Below are 19,459 nucleotides of genomic sequence, written 5' to 3'. Positions count from 1 at the left end.
CTTGTTTACAATAATGAAGACCAGAACTGTATGATTAGAAAATAATTGCTAATATTACCAAGCACAAGCAGTGTAGAGGGTGCACAACTATTTATAAAAAAAATTGACATCAAAGCTTCACTAGTTCAACACTTTATCAATAAATCTGGTACTCATTAAACAGTTCGAAACCTTATTTTATTTGCTGCAAAGCGGAGATTGATGAGAGAAAATTACAAAAGTTGGTTGAAAATGTGGCAAAGAAACAATGTAAAAAAATCCAAAGAACTTCAGGCTGAGCTCTATACATGGAATGATGATTTCAACCCATACCATTTGGACACATTGAACTAAACAAGACTTTATGGATGTAGGCCATGGAGAACCACATTTCTTAAAGGAAAGCATACAAATTTGGCCAAAAGCTAACTAGATAAACCACAATCCTTCTAGGAAAATATGCTATGCCCAGAGGAACTTAAAAACTAGAGTTCTTTGGCAATGTATGCCAGTGTTATGTTTACAGACAGCAAAATGAACTCTAGAGAAAAGTGCATTACTGACTCTGTCACTGAATGCTCCAAATGTATTAAAGGAATGAAATCAGAGTATTATCATAGCATTTTAGAGCAAAATTCAGAGTCGTACCTTGTGATGGGGCTTGCGGGGCATTTGCGAGGGGGGATGAGTGCGGACACAGTATGAGGAGTGAGGGGGATGGGTGTGGACACAGTATGAGGAGAGGAGATGGGTGCGGAAACAGTAATAGAAGTGAGGGTGGATGGGTGCAGACACATTATTAGGAGCGAGGGGGGGATGAGTGTGGAAACAGTATGATGAGTGAGGGGAAATAAATGCAGACACAGTATGAGTAGTGAGGGGGATGGGTATGGACTCAGTATGAGGAGTGAGAGAGGTAATGTATGCAGACAGTATGAAGAGCAAAGGGGGAATAAATGTGGACACCGTATCAGGAGTGAGGGAGGATGGGTGCGGACATAGTATGAGGACTGTAAGGGTAATATATGCAGATACAGTATGGAGAGCGAAGGAGGAATGTATGCGGTCACAGTATGGAGAGCAAAGGCGGAATGTATGCGGACACAGTATAGAGAGCGATAGGATAGGAATGTATGGGGACACAGTATAGAGAGCAAAGAGGACTATATACGGACACAGTATGGAGAGCGAAGGTTGGAATGCATGTGGACACAGTATGGAGAGCGAAGGGGAAAATGTATGCGCACACAATATGGAGAGCAAAGGGGGGAATGTAGGTAGACACAGTATGGCATACGAAAGGGGGAATGTATGTGAACACAGTATGGAGAGCGAAAGGGGAATGTATGCGGATAGAGTATGGAGAGCAAAGGGGGTAATGTATGCAGACACGGTATGCAGAATGAAGGGGGAATGTATGCAGACACAGTATAAGGCATGAGGGGGGAATGTATATGAACACAGTATTGAGAGCTAAGGGGGAATGTATGAGGACACAGCATGAGGAGTGGGGGGTAATCTATACAGACACACTATGGAAAGCGAAAGGGGAACATATGCGGACACAGTATGAGGAGCGAGGGGGAAGTAATGTGGAAACACTATGAGGAGTCAAGGGGGATGAGTGCAGAGGTATTGTGGAGACCGCATGGGGTGAGAAAAATGTGAGGGGGCACAGAATAGAGACTGGGTAGTGTCAGGTACAGGGTAGTAGCAAGGAGGGGGTGTGTGATGAAGGGGCACAGTATGGAGACAGTACAGTTTGGGGGAACACAGTGGAGAGGACAATGTGAAGAGGGTTCCAGTATGGAAATAAGAGGGCAGTGAGGAGGGCATGTACCACTAGAGGGGCAGTGTCTGCATCATATTTTGTGCAAAGAACACAGTGAGGGCAATTATTTACTCAGGAGCACAGCGTAGGGAAGATATTTTTATTTAGAAGCATTCTAATCATTCTGTTACTTTTAAGTGTATTGTGTCTGGATGTCCTGCAGAAGACCAGAGAAGATGGAAGTCTGCAGAGACGAGATGTGGATGTGAAAAGTCATCATGGTATTTGGAAAAGAAAGAGACAACTGTGATTAAAGACAACGTCATCTATAAGGTACTTGGATGTAAATATTTTCTGTGGTATCTGACTAATTTTCACCAGTACTGTGGTTCCTGTATGGGCCACAGTCTAATGACTGATAACTCCCAGTATCTCTTTACCATTGTTAAGGACATACTGGGAGTTGCAGGTTCATGCGATACAAATGTATATGGGGCTGACCTGACATTACAGTTGATGTACTATGGTGGTTCTGGTGATGCATTCCTGTACTAATGGGGGTTATATGGATGTATTTAATTGTTACTGATGGTTCTGATGATGATGAATTTTTTTGTACTGCTGATAGTATAGATGATGAAGTTCTTTACTGCTGGTGGTTCTAATGATGAATTTCTGTACTGCTAGTGGCTCTGATGATGAGTTTCTGTACTGCTGGTGGTTCTGGTGATGTATTTATGTATTGTTGGTGGTTCTGATAATGAATTTCTGTATTTCTGGGGATTATAATGATGATAAATTTCAGTATTGCTGGTGGTTCTGGTGATGAATTTCTGTACTGCTGGTGGTTCTGATGCTGTCTTGCAGTACTTCTGGTTGTTCTAATGATGAATTTCTGTACTGCTGTTGGCTCTGATGATGTATTCCTGTACCACTGGTGATTCTGATAATGCATTTCTGTAGTTTTGGGGGTTCTGATGAATTTCTGTATTGATGGTGGTTCTGGTGATGAATTTATGTACTGCTGATGATTATGATGAATTTTTGTACTGCTGGTGGTGCTGATAATGAAATTCTGTACTGCAGGTGGTTCTTGTGCTGTATTTATGTATTATTGGTGGTTCTGATTATGAATTTCTGTATTTCTGGAGGTTATGATGATGATGCATTTCTGTATTTCTGGTGGTTCTAGTGATGAATTTCTGTACTACTGGTGGTTCTGATTATGTATGTCTGTACTGCTGGTGGTTCTGATAATGTATTTCTGTACTGATGATGGTTTTGATTATGTATTTCTGTACTGCTGGTGGTCCTGAAAATTAATTTCTGCGCTGCTGGTGGTTATGATGATGTACTTCTGCACTAATAGGGGTTCTAGTTATGTATTTCTATACCACTGGTGGTTCTGGTGATCTATTCATATACTGTTATTAGTTCTGATCCTGTGCATATTTAACAATTCATAACTTGTAAGTTTACATGCTACAAGGCTATGTTAATTAAGTTTTGTGCCTTCTGACAAGTTAAGGCTTACTATGTTTTTACTTATGTTAGGAACATTAAAACATTTTTCAAATTTGGGATCAAAGTTTTTAGTCAGTCACTCTGTGTCACGCTAACTGACTGCAGACTTCTGAATTCTCACAGTGTGCACACTATCATGATTCTCTGGTGCCGGTGGTGAGAGTGGGAGGTCATGAAACCACAAGTATGTGATTTACATACATGCAGTCACTTGCTGTCTAGATATGCTCTACCTCTCTCAATGAGAATGAATTGAGTGAGGCCGGACACGACTAGTCGGAATGTGGCAGAAGTATACAAGATCGCATACGTGTGCTCACATGATTATCCACTCTCACCACTAACAAGGGAGAATCCTAAAAGTGTGCAGTGCACTGTGAGAATTCAGAAACTTGCAGAGTGACTGCAGACTTTCATGTCAAACCTGGACAAGCCCTTTAATTATAAAATTAAGCAGTGTAGCATGCCCAATCCTAACCGAGTGTAATATACTCATTGTTAGTACACATCTTTGATTGCTGGTTCCAGCAGTCATCACATGGCCACCCCACTCATATGCAATTTTCATACTTCTGGTCATGTGACTTTTGACGTTTCTTGATGCTTCTCGCAGGTTTTCACTGAACATTGAGAGAATTATGAAGAGCAGCTCATTGGCAAGTGACTGTAAGTGTGCAAATCACATATGAATGAGCGAGCGGTCACATGACGACTACTCAAACCTTTTGGGAAGGGGGGTCGCCAAAATGAATTCTTACCCCGGAGCAGAAAGCCTAGATAGACCTCTGCAAAATATGCTTGTGTCGCGGGCGGGGAGGGGACGCTGCGCTCACCACGCTCGGGTGTCGGCGCTGCTGCTTCGCTTGCTGCTTGGTGGCTCGAGCGGTGGGCCGGATCCCGGGGACTCGAGCAGCGCTCCTCGCCTGTGAGTGAAAGTGGTGATTTGGTTTAGGGATATTGTCCGTAACGCCACCCATGGTTGTGGTGAGGTTGTGACACCACCGCTGCTCTGGACGGGGATCCCGAGAGCGATGACAGGGAGCAGCTTGGATGTTGTTTCTCCCCTCCGTGGGTAGGGGGGTTGGTTGTCCCGGGGCCCGGTGAGGGAGGGATGGCAGGTGGGTTACGGGGCCTGGTGAGGTGCAGGGTCGCGGGGGCAGCGCGGTGCCGCACGGCACGGTGGTACTCACTCAGCCAATGACGAATGCAAAGTCTCTGGTAAAACAAATGGCTGGATGGATGGGTCCCACAGACGGCTGCGGTAGTTCTCCCGGTAGGTTGGCGGTGACTGCCTTTCCCTGCACCTGTGTTATGTTCACGGTTCCAATGGCTTCCCACCGGTAACCCGCTCCCCAGCTTGGATGGAGGCTGAGGGAGCCCCTTTTGCCCGCAGGCTCTGGCCCTGGGAACTGTAGCCTTGGCGGTGACTGTATTTTCCTTCACGGTTTGAGCGGTTGCCTTCAATCGGGTCTTGACTGCTGGGAAACCCCGGATGTTCCCTTCGCTAACGGATTTGACCGGTTTTATGGCGACTCCTAGCCTGGTCGGGGTCCATAGGCCCTGCCGAATGGTGCTGGCTTCTCTTCGCTCCCCGATCCGGTACCGGCGGGCCACCGCCCGTCCCCGGCGCTTACGGTTCACGTCAATCAGCCCCTCCTGCAGACGGTCACCACCATCTGCCAACCTTGCTGTATGTGCCCGGGCCACGCACCCGGACACGGTCAGTCTCCTCTACTACCACTTCACTCTCCAACTCCCTAATTTTACTAACTTCCTTTTCCCGCCTCCAGGACTGTGAACTCCTCGGTGGGTGGGGCCAACCGCCTGGCTCCACCCCCGGTGTGGACATCAGCCCCTGGAGGGAGGCAACAAGGATTTTTGTTTGACCTTGATGTGCCTAGCCGGGGTGTGGGGTGTGTTGTTGCAGTACCTGTGACGTCCTGGCTTGTCCAGGGCGCCACACTTGCAAATGTAAGAAAATTTTGATTCAGTCAACACATGGGTATACAGCAGAATAAAGACCCAAAACACCAAAATGAAAAAAAAGAACTATTTTAAACTGACCAGTAATGAGTCCTGATATTAATCCACTTGAAAGTCTTTGCCGAGGGTAAAAATCTGTTATTGAGAAAATCCTGTAAACATTGAAGAATTTGAGAGAATTACAATGGAAAAAACTACCACTACACAAAGTACAAAGAAGCTTACACATGACTATATAAAATATATTTGGAGGCTTTCGTCCTTGTTAAAGGTTGTGCAACAACTGTGTAACCAATTACTAGGGAGAAGTGCTTTTAATCCCATCCATTTCATTTACTATGTTTTTTAATGACTGTATGTACAGTATGGTAACAGGAGATCTTTTCTGTTCAATGTAGTGTATTTGAGCATGCTACTAAAACATTCTAATGATGACAATTCTCAACACTTGTCTAATTCCATCCTGGTTTGGGAGTGCTGAATTTATGATTAAATGTGGACATCGAAATCATGTGTAAGATCCTGGCTGAACTGCCTGACAGTGACCTTGTCAAGCTTGATTACCATGGCACAGGTCGGATTTTAAAAGACAGATCTGCCTAAGAAATGTATAGGCTTTGATTATACTAGATGTGCTGAATATGTATTCTACCTAACATGTCCAGCCCACACTCCTCGCAATCCATGTGTAGCATGGCACAAAGCGGTAGTCGTGGGTGGTGTTTGCATCTTCTGCGCCCCTACATGCAACATGAAAATGGAGGTTCTGGCTGAGTATGTGAACCTGTGTTAGGGAGGCGATACACCTATGCAAATCCCGATTAAGTAAGTCAGGTGATGTGCATCTCTGTAATAAGGAGGGGTGTGGTGTAATGACATCAACACCCTATATAAGGTGTGCTTAATTATTCGGCAACTTCCTTTCCTTTGGCAAAATGGGTCAGAAGAGAGATTTGACAGGCTCTGAAAAGTCCAAAATTGTGAGATGTCTTGCAGAGGGATGCAGCAGTCTTGAAATTGCCAAACTATTGAAGAGTGATCACCGAACAATCAAGTGTTTCAAGGCAAATAGCCAACAGGGTCGCAAGAAGCGTGTTGGGCAAAAAAAGGCGCAAAATAACTGCCCATGAATTGAGGAAAATCAAGCATGAACCTGCCAAGATGCTATTTGCCACCAGTTTGGCCATATTTCAGATGCAACGTTACTGGATATCAAAAAGCACAAGGTGTGCCATACTCAGGGACATGGCCAAGGTAAGGAAAGCTGAAAAACGACCACCTTTGAACAAGAAACATAAGCTAAAACATCAAGACTGGGCTAAGAAATATTTTAAGACTGATTTTTCAAAGGTTTTATGGACTGCTGAAATGAGAGTGACTCTTGATGGGCCAGAGGCTTGATCAGTAAAGGGCAGAGAGGTCCACTCCGACTCAGATGCCAACAAGGTGGAGGTGGGGTACTGGTATGGGCTGGTATCAAAGATGAACTTGTGGGACCTTTTCGGGTTGAGGATGGAGTGAAGCTCAACTCCCATACCTACTGCCAGTTTCTGGAAGACAACTTCTTCAAGCAGTGGTACAGGAAGAAGTTGGTATCGTTCAAGAAAAACATGATTTTCATGCAGGACAATGCTCCATCACATGCATTCAACTACTCCACAGTGGTGCTGGCCAGTAAAGGTCTAACAGATGAAAAAATAGTGACATGGCCCCCTTGTCCACCTGATCTGAACCCCATAGAGAACCTGTGGTCCCTCATAAAATGTGAGATCTACAGGGAGGGAAAACAATACACCTCTCGGAACAGTGTCTGGGAGGATGTAGTAGCTAATGCATGCAATGTTGATCGTAAACAGATCAAGCAACTGACAGAATCTATGGTGGTAGGCTGTTGAGTGTCATCATAACAAAAGGTGGCTTTATTGGTCACTAATTTTTTGGGGTTTTGTTTTTGCATGTCTTAAATGTTTATTTCTAAATTTTGGGCAGTTATATTTGTTTACCTGGTGAAAATAAACAAGTGAGATGGGAATATATTTGGTTTTTATTAAGTTGCCTAATAATTCTGCACAGTAATAGTTACCTGCACAAAATGATATCCTCCTAAGATAGCCAAATCTAAAAAAAAAACACTCCAACTTCCAAAAATATTAAGCTTTGATATTTATGAGTCTTTTGGGTTGATTGAGAACATAGTTGTTGATCAATAATAAAAAAAAATCCTCTAAAATACAACTTGCCTAATAATTCTGCACACGGTGTATGTACAACCCCTGGCAAAAATTATGGACTCACCTGGCTTTGAGGATGTTCATTCAGTTGTTTACTTTTGTTTAAAAAAATCAGATCACAGACATGGCACAAAACTAAAGTCATTTCAAATGTCAACTTTCTGGCTTTAAGAAACATAAAAAAAATCATGAAAACATAATGTGCTAGCCAGTAACGGTTACTTTTCAAAACCAAACAGGGGAAAAATTATGGAATCACTCAATTCTGAGGTAAAAATAATGGAATCGTGAAAAACAAACAAACAAAAAAAACACTCCAATACATCACTAGTTTTTGTTGCACCACCTCTGGCTTTTATAACAGACTGCAGTCTCTTAAGCATGGACTTAATGAGTGACAAACAGTACTCTCCATCAATCTGGCTCCAACTTTCTCTGATTGCTGTTGCCAGATCAGCTTTGCAGGTTGGAGACTTGTCATAGACCATTTTCTTCAACTTCCACCAAAGATTTTCAATTGGATTGAGATCAAGACTATTTGCAGGCCATAACATTGAACTTATGTGTCTTCTTTCAAGGAATATTTGCACAAATTTTGCTCTATGGCAGGATGCATTATTATCTTGATAAATTATTTCATCATTCCCAAACATCGTTTCAATTGATGGGATAAGAAAAGTGTCCAAAATTTCAATGTAAACTTGGGCATTTATTGAAGATGTAATGACTGGCATGCAGTCCCTTATACATGGATCTTAAACCCACTGAACCATAGCTCTCAGCGATACAGAACTGTCCCAATCTTTAGGTGCAATGAGCACAACAGGACCTCACCAGCCTCCGACTCCATTTGTTCTACTACAACTGGTCCTCTGCCAAACATGCTCAGACCTAAGTCTTCTTTCTGGCCCTGGTCTCCTGCAGGAAGTGGATTGGTTACTACTTCCAATAGTTCTGCAGTCCTCCCTTTTTCCGTGGATCCATGGAGACTGCAGGAAGTATCCTTTCAGTATCATGGCCTTTTTTGGGGTCAGTGAGGAACTCACCAGCCTGTAAATCTCCCAGCTGTTTGGCCCTCCCATAGGCCATGAGCCAGGCTAAGATAAAAGGTACAATTTCTGGCTCATGCTCTGTCTCTGGCTCTCCCACAGAGAACCTAGTGACCTTCTCCACCAAGCCATCTTGTCTCACTTCGTCCTCCATTAGTGCCGCCAACAGCCACACCAGTGTGCAACTTATCATTGGTCCTTCACGAGCCATCGCCAACTCCCTCTCTGTAATCACACCACTCTGCTCCTTCCTCAAGTTCCTGCAAGAAATTGGTGTTGTTCCACTCACCACTTGGTGTCATGTGTCACTGCTCCACCTTCCATTGGGTGATATCTCTTCTGGCTTACCATCCAGTTAGGTCAATGCCTCCATCCTTTTTCCTGTGGCAATCTGTATTGGGTGGGTCTTCTCCTTTCATTTCACCCTAATGGGGTGAACACTCTGTGCTGCAGGCTGACACTTCCAGGCAAAATACTCCTTCTGATAGGTGTAGCCTCTGGAGAGATGGATCTTTGCATCCTTTCACATTTTTCACACTCACGATGGGCGAGATTTCCTTCTCGTGCTGTGCCACTGACAGCCATATTAGAGTCCGTGCTCCCCACCATTTTAGACTGTGTAATGGTTATCATCATCCATGTAACTTGAGCCTTACCTGCATCATTTTGATATTCCATCTGTAAGGCTCGATCCTGTCGACTACCCCAAAAGCAGCATGGCTTGGGGCAGTAGTTGTGGGAGAGGTCTGCATCTAGTGTGCACCAGCATGCTACATGAAAGCATAAAAAAGGGGGTCCTGGCTTAATGAGCCACCTGTATTAAGGAGGAGATACGGCTTTGCAGATTACATGTTGCCATTGACTCTGAATCACCAGGACTAAATGTTTACCAGTTCATTAAGAGAGATGACCAATTCTTTAAAAGTGTTGCCTTACTCAACATCAGTTTGATGACAATTATGTACATAAGATAGCGGGCATATGTCTTATTGTACATTTACTTAACACACAGCATTTTTATACACAATCTCTTTACTTTTTCCTGTCTCCAATAACTTCAATTGTTCTACCACTATCCAGCTCAGCACCATAGTACAGTGAGAGAAAGTCATTTTCTCCTCCCATGGTTCCGTGTCTTATTCTCCTCATAAAGGGAATGTTTTGCCAATATGGCCAGACTCCGCTTCAAACTTTCTGATGCTTAGGCAACTTCCGCCCAGTGCACTCACATTGACTCACATTCTGTCCCATCCTGGACCTATTACCTTTAAGATTTGTAAAATCAAGGGCCTGCTAGGTGTCCTGTTTCCAGGCCTGCCTCCACTTGGTTATTCAGTCCATCGGTCAGTCCTTTGACTAAGCTTCAACAGATCATTCTGTAACTAAATCCCTCTCTCTCTCTGTCACTTTCTCCTCAGTATCTCGCTATCTTCTGCCTAAATCTACTCTCACTTTAGGGATACCCAACTCATGTGTCTCTCCTGAGCACTCAGACCAAAGGTGTGCTCCAACTTTAGGTTAGGTTCTGTCTGACATTCTGACAGGAAACTTATAGCTTTCTTAGATACTCAATAAAAATAAAAACTTACAAACAATAGGCATAGTAGGGCAAAAGAGACTGCAAACATAACCCCCCCAAAAATGGGGAGGGGTGGGTGGAGACACAAATAGCCTACGGTAAAGGCGGTTAGTAGTAAATACAAAGATCTGTTCACATAAGTCTTCTGATGATCAAAATATTAATATATGTCCGAGTGCCTGAATCACAGACTTATGAAACGTCAGGTTACAGGGTCAGTAATTAGTCTCACAGGGATTGGTAGCAGGGGATTTCTAATATAGAATAACGTACAGAGTATTTAGATAAAGTTGTTGGAACAACCCCTGAACTTAAACATAAATCACTGTGGGTCATAATAGTCCCCTCGGACTCAGCATAACAGTATAGATAATTCGTCCCACAGGGAATAACAGAAGCAAGATTCTAATATAGAATAACTTCCAAAAGTACCATATAGAATTGTTGAAACAATCCCCAACCTACATAACACATCACTGTGGGTCATAATAGTCCTCCCAGGCTCAGCATAGCAATACACTCCCACTAAAGTAGCAACGAGCAGAATTGCCACCCTGGTCTGAGTAACCAAACTGAAATAATAACCCTGACAAAACTGCATAACAATTGTTTAACAGATCTGAAAACACAGACTTGACCATAAAGTAGCTGTATCTCTCATCCCACTGCGCCTCAACGCGTTTCACCTGAGCTTCATCAGGAGGCAGGCATGTCTATAATGGTGTGAGCGCCCCTTATATACACACATATATGTGCACATGTGATGAGTTGATTGCTGCCGCGTGTCCATGCTTATTACGGCGCGGGCGCTGCCATGACAGGAGGATGTACCAGGAAATGACCTCATTTTTGTTCCGGATCGGCCGGGAACCCGCCCAGCACAGTAACAGCGGCAACGCGATGCCGCCACCACTGCGCATGCGCATTTCCCTGTACCATCGGCTGTATTAAAGAATGAGGAATCTTCTGTCAGGCCATAGCCACGCACAGCATGTACAGCACTAAGGTATTTACTAGTATATAGGTGCATTATAATGGCCTACCAATAGATCTTAACCAAGTGGATGCACTTCAGGTTTACAGGGATCACATATAGAAGCATGTAACATCTTAGAAAAGGCATCCTTAAGGACAATATCATAAAGCAATTACATACAATACTTGCATAGATGAACATATATGCTAATTGTGTCAATCATAAAAATAATTGAAAATCTCCATCTATACATATAATAGTACCATAGGCATAGTGCCAACAAATATATTGTCATGAAAATTCCATAAATATATAGAGCTGAACATATATTGATATCACATAAATTATAAGTATCCATCAAAGCCAAAAAACACTGTTGGTGTTCCTTTCCAATAGTATGGACATTACTCATAATCTGTTACAAACATTTTGTGAATGTGAAACATTAGTGAAAATGTTGCCGCCGGGGCTGCTAGACAGTTAGCTAGAGGTTTAATAATAGGTAGTTGAGATATATAGTAGAGCGATAGTGTAGAATAGGGATGTGCAGTGTAGGGAAAGGTGTGTGCCACAAATTGACATTTCATGATAGAAATAGGAATAGCTACTTGTCAGTGCCTGCTAAGAGTTGACAGTGAAGGATCTAAATAGCTATTGTTACGTTTTACTGTCTGCTCCAAATTAGCTAATGAAACAAATTTCTAGCTATTGCTACATAATACTGGCCTGCTCCAAATTAGTCAGTAAAACACATTTCTAGGTACTGCTACATATTACTGCATGCTCCAAATTAGCCAGTGAAACACATTTCTAGCTATTGCTACGTATTACTGCCTACTCCAAATTAGCCAGTGAAACACATTTCTAGCTATTGCTACATATTACTTTCTGCTGCAAATCAGCCAGTGATTCACATTTCTAGGTATTGTTAGTTAGTACTGCCTGCTGTAAATTTGCTAGTGAACTAGGTAAAAAGGTATTGGCAGCTTTCATTTTCTGCTCAAAATTATGCAGTCAACTACATTTCAAGGTATTGTTAATACTGTCTGCAGTAAATTTGCTAGTGAACGAGGTAAAAAGGTCTTGGCAGTTTTCATTGTCTGCTCAAAATTACGCAATCACATTTCTAGGTATTGTTAGTACTGCCTGCTGTAAATTTGCTAGTGAGCTAGGTAAAAAGGTTTTGTCAGTTTTCATTGCCTTCTCAAAATTATGCAGTCAACCACATTTCTAGGTATTGTTTGTTAGTACTGCCTGCTGTAAAAATGCTAGTGAACTAGATAAAAAGGTCTTGCCATTTTTCATTGTCTGCTCAAAATTACGCAGTCAGTCAATCATATTTCTAGGTATCCGTTCCATATTGTATTCCGGAGACTAAGCATACTTCCGTTTGGTGGAACACAACTTGCATTCCACTTTACATCACAAAGCTGGGTCACACCTCTCGGTGACACGTACGTCCGCTGGGTGGAACGCATTATGTGTTCCACTTCACAATCACATGGTGTCTCCAGAGAGGATATAAACATCAGACTTAATGGGATGGCCATTTTTTTGGCGCATATGCTATACTGGGAGACCCTTCTTGCCACATGTGCAGTTCCAGGGAAAAATGGTACGTGTGTTTTATGAATCATAGTTCAGGTCTGCACCATTTTTTCTCTCTCATATATGTATAGTACATGGGGGATTGATTTGTTGATTTGAATGTTTATCCTGCAGGTGATTGTTCCCTCTCCTGGCCTCCTGATGAACCCCAGTATGTAGGTGGGGGGGGAATGCATCAAATTTGGGAGAATCCTTCTGTTTGACATTCACTCAGGAATGCCTTTTTTCGATTATTCTGCCATGAGGAAAATACCCATGGTGATACTATCCTGAAAACTCCTAAAGATAAGTCTCGGTGACCTCTGCTTTATTAAAACTACTGGAGGGGATGGAATAGATGTGTTTGTATCTTTACCTTTATACATCTTGTGTGATTAGGATAGGGAGTTGAGGGACAGGATTCAGGGATAGCCACCAAGGAATGGGGGCACCACTTGAACCCTAGTGTGCTCGTAACTTCATTGTTATATCTCCATTTTCTGGTAGTGAACAGTGCTCCTCTAGTGACCATTTAGTAATTGTATTCCCCTTTATTATCATTGGTCTAGGATTATTGATGATGACCCCGTTACAATATCCAATAGGGGATCATTGACAAGTCCTTTACATTATATTTGGGTAGTCCTGTGTTTGTGTATTGTTGTGTGTCTAATTCAATGTGAGATATATCTTGTTTTAAATTGATTGAATAAAGTTGTATATTTTAATACATTTGCCTTTAAGGTAGTTTCTGCTGTACATTTGCTAGGGAACTAGCTAAAAAGGTCTTGGCACTTTTCAGTGTCTTCTCCAAATAACGCAGTAAACCACATTTTGAGTTAATGACTTCACAATATTGCCAACTCACGCAGGAAATTAATTTATCTTTTGTGTCAGGTGTCTGACAGGTGTGGGCGTAGAGTTGCGAAACATCTATTTGAAAAAAGTTTGGTAAATCACGAAGAGGTTGTGGTGGAAGAGTGAATAGGCGGGGTGTTGGAGGTGTAACTGTGGGAAGTTCTGTTAGTCAAAGCTCTAGTGAGCAAACATCAGATCATCCTATCCCAAGAGAAATGAGAACAACTTCCCTTACTGGACAAACTACTCCATTAGATTTATGTGGCAGCCCCAGATAGTTTAAACTTTGAAATGATGCTGATACACATCATAAACATCATGTACTAGAGTGGATGGCAAGCGCTGCATCAAGTGGCCTCTCCTCTTCCTGCACCTCAACATCACAAACAGTTCATTCATCAGAGGTGTCACCCCAATTACACTTGTTTCCCCCACATCAGAAACCTTCAACTGGCAAACTGACTGTGGAGAACCACAGATGAGTGAGTCTGAAGAGCTGTTCACATATTCTATCCCATGGGCATCAGAGGTCTGTTCCAAAGATTCTCAGACTCAAGAGGAGAAAAGCAGCTGCCCAAAATCTTCGTAACTTGGGTTCTGGCCCGGACGAAGTAGGGTCCCAGCAGGATCCCAACCCTCATGAACTGCCGTTAACCACCCGGGGGGTGGAGGGGATGAGACTCAGATACCTGAGGTGCACACGTACTGTTATGTGATGTCATCAGGTCAGGAAGAGAAGTGGGGCAACATAGAACATGACAATGAAGTTGTACATTCCACCTGATGTGAACCCAGAGGCACGCAGCTGTGTAGCTCAGCAGATGAGGAGAAGGAGAGGGAGGAGGAAGATAAGGAGGTACCATTCGTGATTCCCACACAAACACGTAGTGATGCAACCATGAGAAGCACTGTATCCTCAGCAACAACTCTGGCCAGCAGCGGCAAAAGTCTGCAGTTCGCAGGCAGGGTTGGCTAGCCTTGGCCTTTTTTGAGACCGCAAAGCATTACCCAACTTTGTGCCAATGTTGTAAACAACGACTCAGTAGAGGCAAAAATTCAAATAATTTCACTAATACATGCATGAACCGGCATATGTGCAACCAACATGCATTACTGTGGGAATCTTACTGTGCTAAACTGCAGACTACTGGGCCTACCCAACCACCGGCCACCAAATCAACTGCATCGGCTGCTTCTTCCTCCTCCTGCATCACCATCGAAACTATTCTCACACAGGTCTCCAACTGCAGAACCTTCACTTGTTTACCTGCTACAGTTGTGATGAGAGCCCGTTATCTGCTACTGAAGTGACCATGCCTGGTGTTTTTGACCCATGTGAGACATCTAGGCCACATCCTGTGTGTTGCATGGACTATATCTCCCTGCTGTGCAAACACACAATAGCAAAGGGGGGGGGTCAATTGATGCCACTGTCCTGCTGTCTGCCTGAAAGGTTTTTAATCTCAAGACTCCAAGATGGGTGTTATGATTAATGCTTGGCTCTGCCATTACTGAGCCGGTGCATGTTTCCTGTCTCCGGGGTTTACGTTTCTTGGGAGGGGCCTGTTGATTCTGGCATCCTTCTAGGGTCACGCCTCCATATCTTGTTGCTGCTGCCTTCGGGATGCCCCCAGTGATATTTCCGGCTCTGCTGAGTGCTCTGTTCCTGTGAGAAGTTCTCTGTTTCTTGTCCTGCTACCTGGTACTGTTTGTCCTGACCTCCATTCCACTTGCCCGACCTGACTTCCATCCCTCCTGCCCGACCTGACCTGACCTGACCTCCATCCCCCTGATCTGACCTGAACTTCGTTTCTCTGGCCTGTCCTGATTTCCGTTCCTTCTGCCCATCCGTATCTCAATCCCTCCTACCTAATCTTTCCTCCCTACTTCCCTGACCCCCGGTCTTCTATCCTCCCCTGTGCTTACTTGCTCTCCCGGTATCTGACTTCGGCTCTGTTCTTTGACTTTGGATAGTTTTCTCCTCAGTACAGCTGTGACATCCCGGCATAGACCCTGTCTGATCAACTATCCCTGCTCTTGTGTTAGCGACCCTAGTGGGTATCTGTCTAACCACACTCAGAAGTTCTTTTCTTACCTGAGTCCCTGTGCCACCTAGTGGTAACTTGACAATGAGTCTCCAAATTGTCTTTTGTCTGTATTGCCAGGATTCTGAGAGCAAAAGGCCTATGCCTGTCACTCATGCATCTCTTGATTTTTAAAATTAAAATGCCAGCCCACATCCTGTGTGTTGCATGGACCATAGTTCCCTGCTGTGCAAACACACTACGGGGAAATGGGGGGGAATTGATGCCACTGTCCTGCTGTCTGCCTGAAAGGTTTAATCTCAAAACTCCAAGATGGGTCTTCAAATTGTCTTTTGTCTGTATTGCCAAGGTTCTAGGAGTAAAAGGCATACGCCTGTTGTGAGTAAGAGGCATACGCCTGTCACTCGTGCATCTCTTGATTTTTAAAATGAAAATGCCATGCCACATCTGATGTGTAAGTCAACGCAATCAGGCAGTGTTTAAATTAACATATATTGGATAACGTAGTCACACAGCTGCAGTTGTGGACCACTATCCAGGCCCAGTTTGTTCAATGGCTGTCTCCACTGAACCTGGAGGAAGGGAAAAACGTGTGCCATAATGGTGCAAACCTGATGGCGGCACTACACCTGGGTGACATCACATGTGCATTGCATGGATAACGTGCTCAACCTGGTTGTACAGAAATTTCTAGGGCACTATTCCGGCCTTGATACGCTGCTGCAGAAGGCACGGTCATTGTGTGCTCACTTTTTAAAATGGATTACAGGCCACATCCTGTGTGTTACATGCATCATATGTCTCTGCTGTGCAAACACACTATGAGGAAATGGGAGAGAGGGGGGCAATTGATGCCACTGTTCTGGTGTCTGCCTGAAAGATTTTTAATTTCAAGCCTCCAAGATGGGTCTTCATATTGTCTTTTGTCTGTATTGCCAGGGTTCTGGGAGTAAGAGGCATACGCCTGTCACTCGTGCATCTCTTGATTTTTAAAATGAAAATGCCATGCCACATGCGATGTGTAAGCCTACGCAATTATCCAGTGTTTAAATTAATATGCATTTGAGAATGCAGGCCCACAGCTGAAGAATTATGGACCACTATCCAGGACCAGTTTGATCAATGGCTGTCTCTACTGAACCTGGAGCCAGGGAAGGATGTGTGCGATAATGGTGCAAACCTGTTGGCGGCACTGTGCCTGGGTGACATCACATGTGCATTGCATGGATCATGTGCTCAACTTGGTTGTACAGACATTTCTAGGGCATTATTCTGGCCTGGACACGCTGCTGCAGAAGGCACGGTCACTGTGTGCTCACTTTGTAAAATGGAAATGCCAAGCCACATTCTGTGTTCCCACCAATGTGCTCTGACTAGCATTAGGACAGAACGTTCTGTTCTGTCAGCTCATCTGAGGGACAGTGTTAGGCCTAAAGGCTGCTTTACATGTGTCGATTTCTCGTGCGATCGCATTTGCGATCGCACCCGCCCCCATCGTTTGTGCGGCACTAGCAATTTCTCGCCCGTGTCGCACAATGTTGTAACCGCCCATCACACGTACTTACCTTCCAAACGACCTCGCTGTGGGCGGCGAACATCCACTTCCTGAATGGGGAGGGACATTCGGCGTCACAGCGACGTCACACAGCGGCCAGCCAATAGAAGCGGAGGGGCGGAGATGAGCGGGACGCAAACATCCCGCCCACCTCCTTCCTTCAGTATTGCCGGCGGGACGCAGGTAAGCTGCAGTTCATCGTTCCCGGGGTGTCACACGGAGCGATGTGTGCTGCCTCGGGAACAATGAACAACAGGACGTTCGATTTTTAGAAAATGAGCGACGTGTCAGCGATGAACGAGAAGGTGAGTATTTCTGCTCGTTCATAGCTGTCACACGCTACGATATCACTAACGATGCCGGATGTGCGTCAGTTACGACGTGACCCCGCCGACATCTCGTTAGATATATCGTAGCATGTAAAGCCTGCTTAAGACACATGGCATGAAAATTGGAGCTAGTGGAATGCAATAAAACATCGCATTCCACTCGGACCAATATTACTCTATGTGCTAACACCCATGAGTAATTATTTTCTCAGCCCTAATCGGACCGAGAAAACAGTCGCAGCATGCTGCGGGTACAGTGCTATCCTCATTCTCTCGTACCCATTCAAGTCTATGAGGTGAGAGAAACATCGCACTGCACTCGCATTACACCGGTGTAATGCAAGTGCAGAGCGAGAATGGCAATAGCCAGCAACGAAGGAGAGAGGGAGATAAATCCCTCCCTCTGCTCCTCAGTGCCAGCTCTCCCCTCCTTAGCGCCGACCCATCCCCCACAGCTGTGGTCCGATCGCACGATCGGACCTCAGTCACAATGACACTCACATGACACTCGGCTCCCGCTGTGCTGCCAGCGAGAGCCAAGTGTCATGCGAGGATCGGAGTAGTCCCTGTGTGGCCCCGGCCTTAAGCTACTCCTCTCTTTGTGAAAACAGGTTCTAAGGGGCTACTCTGAAACAGGCTGTATGGGGGTACTCTGTATCAGGCTTTGTGGGGCTACTCTGAAAACAGGCTCTGTGGGGGTACTCTGAAAAAATGCTCTTTGGGAGGATTCTGAAAACAGGCTTTATGGTGGTACTCTGCACCAAACACTGTAGGCGTGGCTCTGAAAACAAGCTCTGTGGGAGTACTTTGAAAACAGGCCCTTTGGAGATACTCTGTGGGGGGTACTCTGAAAAGCTCTGTGGGGGTACTTTGCAACATGCTCTGTGGGGGTATTCTGAAAACAGGCTATATGGGTGTACTCTTTCTCTCTCTATATACATGCCGTGTAATGTTCTGCACTTTTTTGGGATGCAAATAATGAAGAGAGCATCACACAAGGGGAATTGGACATGACTGTTGTGCTGATGGTGGTGGGAGAGGACATGGTCCATCTGTGCCTGCGACACACTAAAATGAAACATCTTCCTCTGGTGCGCACAGACGACAGAACTTTCTTCATAATTTCGAAGGTCTGAGTACCGCTGTATAAATGGTGAGGTCAGAACAAGTAGGGACAGTTTTCAATTTAATGGGTGAGAGTGCCTACAGTTCCTTCACCTTGTCTTACATTGGGTCTATGGATGAAAGAAAAAAGTATGCACCTGCGGCCCATGGGCATCTGTCTTTCACCTAACCCCATTGCCAATTAGCCAAGCAGTCTGAGCCTTAAGTCATTCAGCAGTCACTTCTGTTTTTTGATGACTCCACTGGTTGGGGGGTTGGGGGTATCTGGGCCATCCACCTTGCACTGCTTCAGAAGTGGAAGAGATTGAGTGCACTAATTGTCAACCACTTTTTCTGTTTGTGGATGAGGATGTGAGAGGGCTAGTGCAAACGGTTAGTGAAGCACCATATATGATGATAACGAAACACATGCCAACTGCTGCGGATTTTCTGCAGTGTGCAGTATAGGGTAAGGATTGGGTGGAAATGATGTGGAGGATGATGAGGTCCTAGGCCCCACATGGAGCAAAGGCCATCTGAGTGACGTGAGCAGTTCGGAGGAAGAGGGGTTGGTCCCACTGCCTCAGCTTCACAGGAATAGATGGAGCAAGGTGCAAAAGCGCAGCAGCCAGCCTCTAGCCAGTACATCAGCTGCTACTGCCCACTGCGCTGATGAGCTGAGAACATCAAAGCCAGCTGAAAGAAGCTCCCTGGCGTGTCGTTTGTTCAGCCAATGTGCTGACAAAAGACTGTAGTTTGCACGCTGTGCCATCAAAGCCTGGAGCAAAGCAAAAATGTTCTATTCTATTAGTGTATTTTATATGAGTACAGTACATTATTTTTTATTACTGTAGTAAGTTTGTATAAATACAATACTGTAAATATTTTT

At 44.4% G+C, this 19,459-nt stretch overlaps 1 protein-coding gene across 1 annotated transcript in view; it reads right to left on the bottom strand.

Annotated features, from left to right (window-relative positions):
- The window catches only part of GDF11 (growth differentiation factor 11), a 504,637-nt gene that overhangs the window by 217,957 nt on the left and 267,221 nt on the right, over nucleotides 1–19,459 (bottom strand). The window lies entirely within an intron of this gene.

Source organism: Anomaloglossus baeobatrachus, chromosome 2 (genome assembly GCF_048569485.1).
Source record: "Anomaloglossus baeobatrachus isolate aAnoBae1 chromosome 2, aAnoBae1.hap1, whole genome shotgun sequence".
Lineage (NCBI taxonomy): Eukaryota > Metazoa > Chordata > Amphibia > Anura > Aromobatidae > Anomaloglossus > Anomaloglossus baeobatrachus.
The sequence above is the reverse complement of the archived record's forward strand: the minus strand, read 5'-3'. Positions and strand labels throughout refer to the sequence as shown.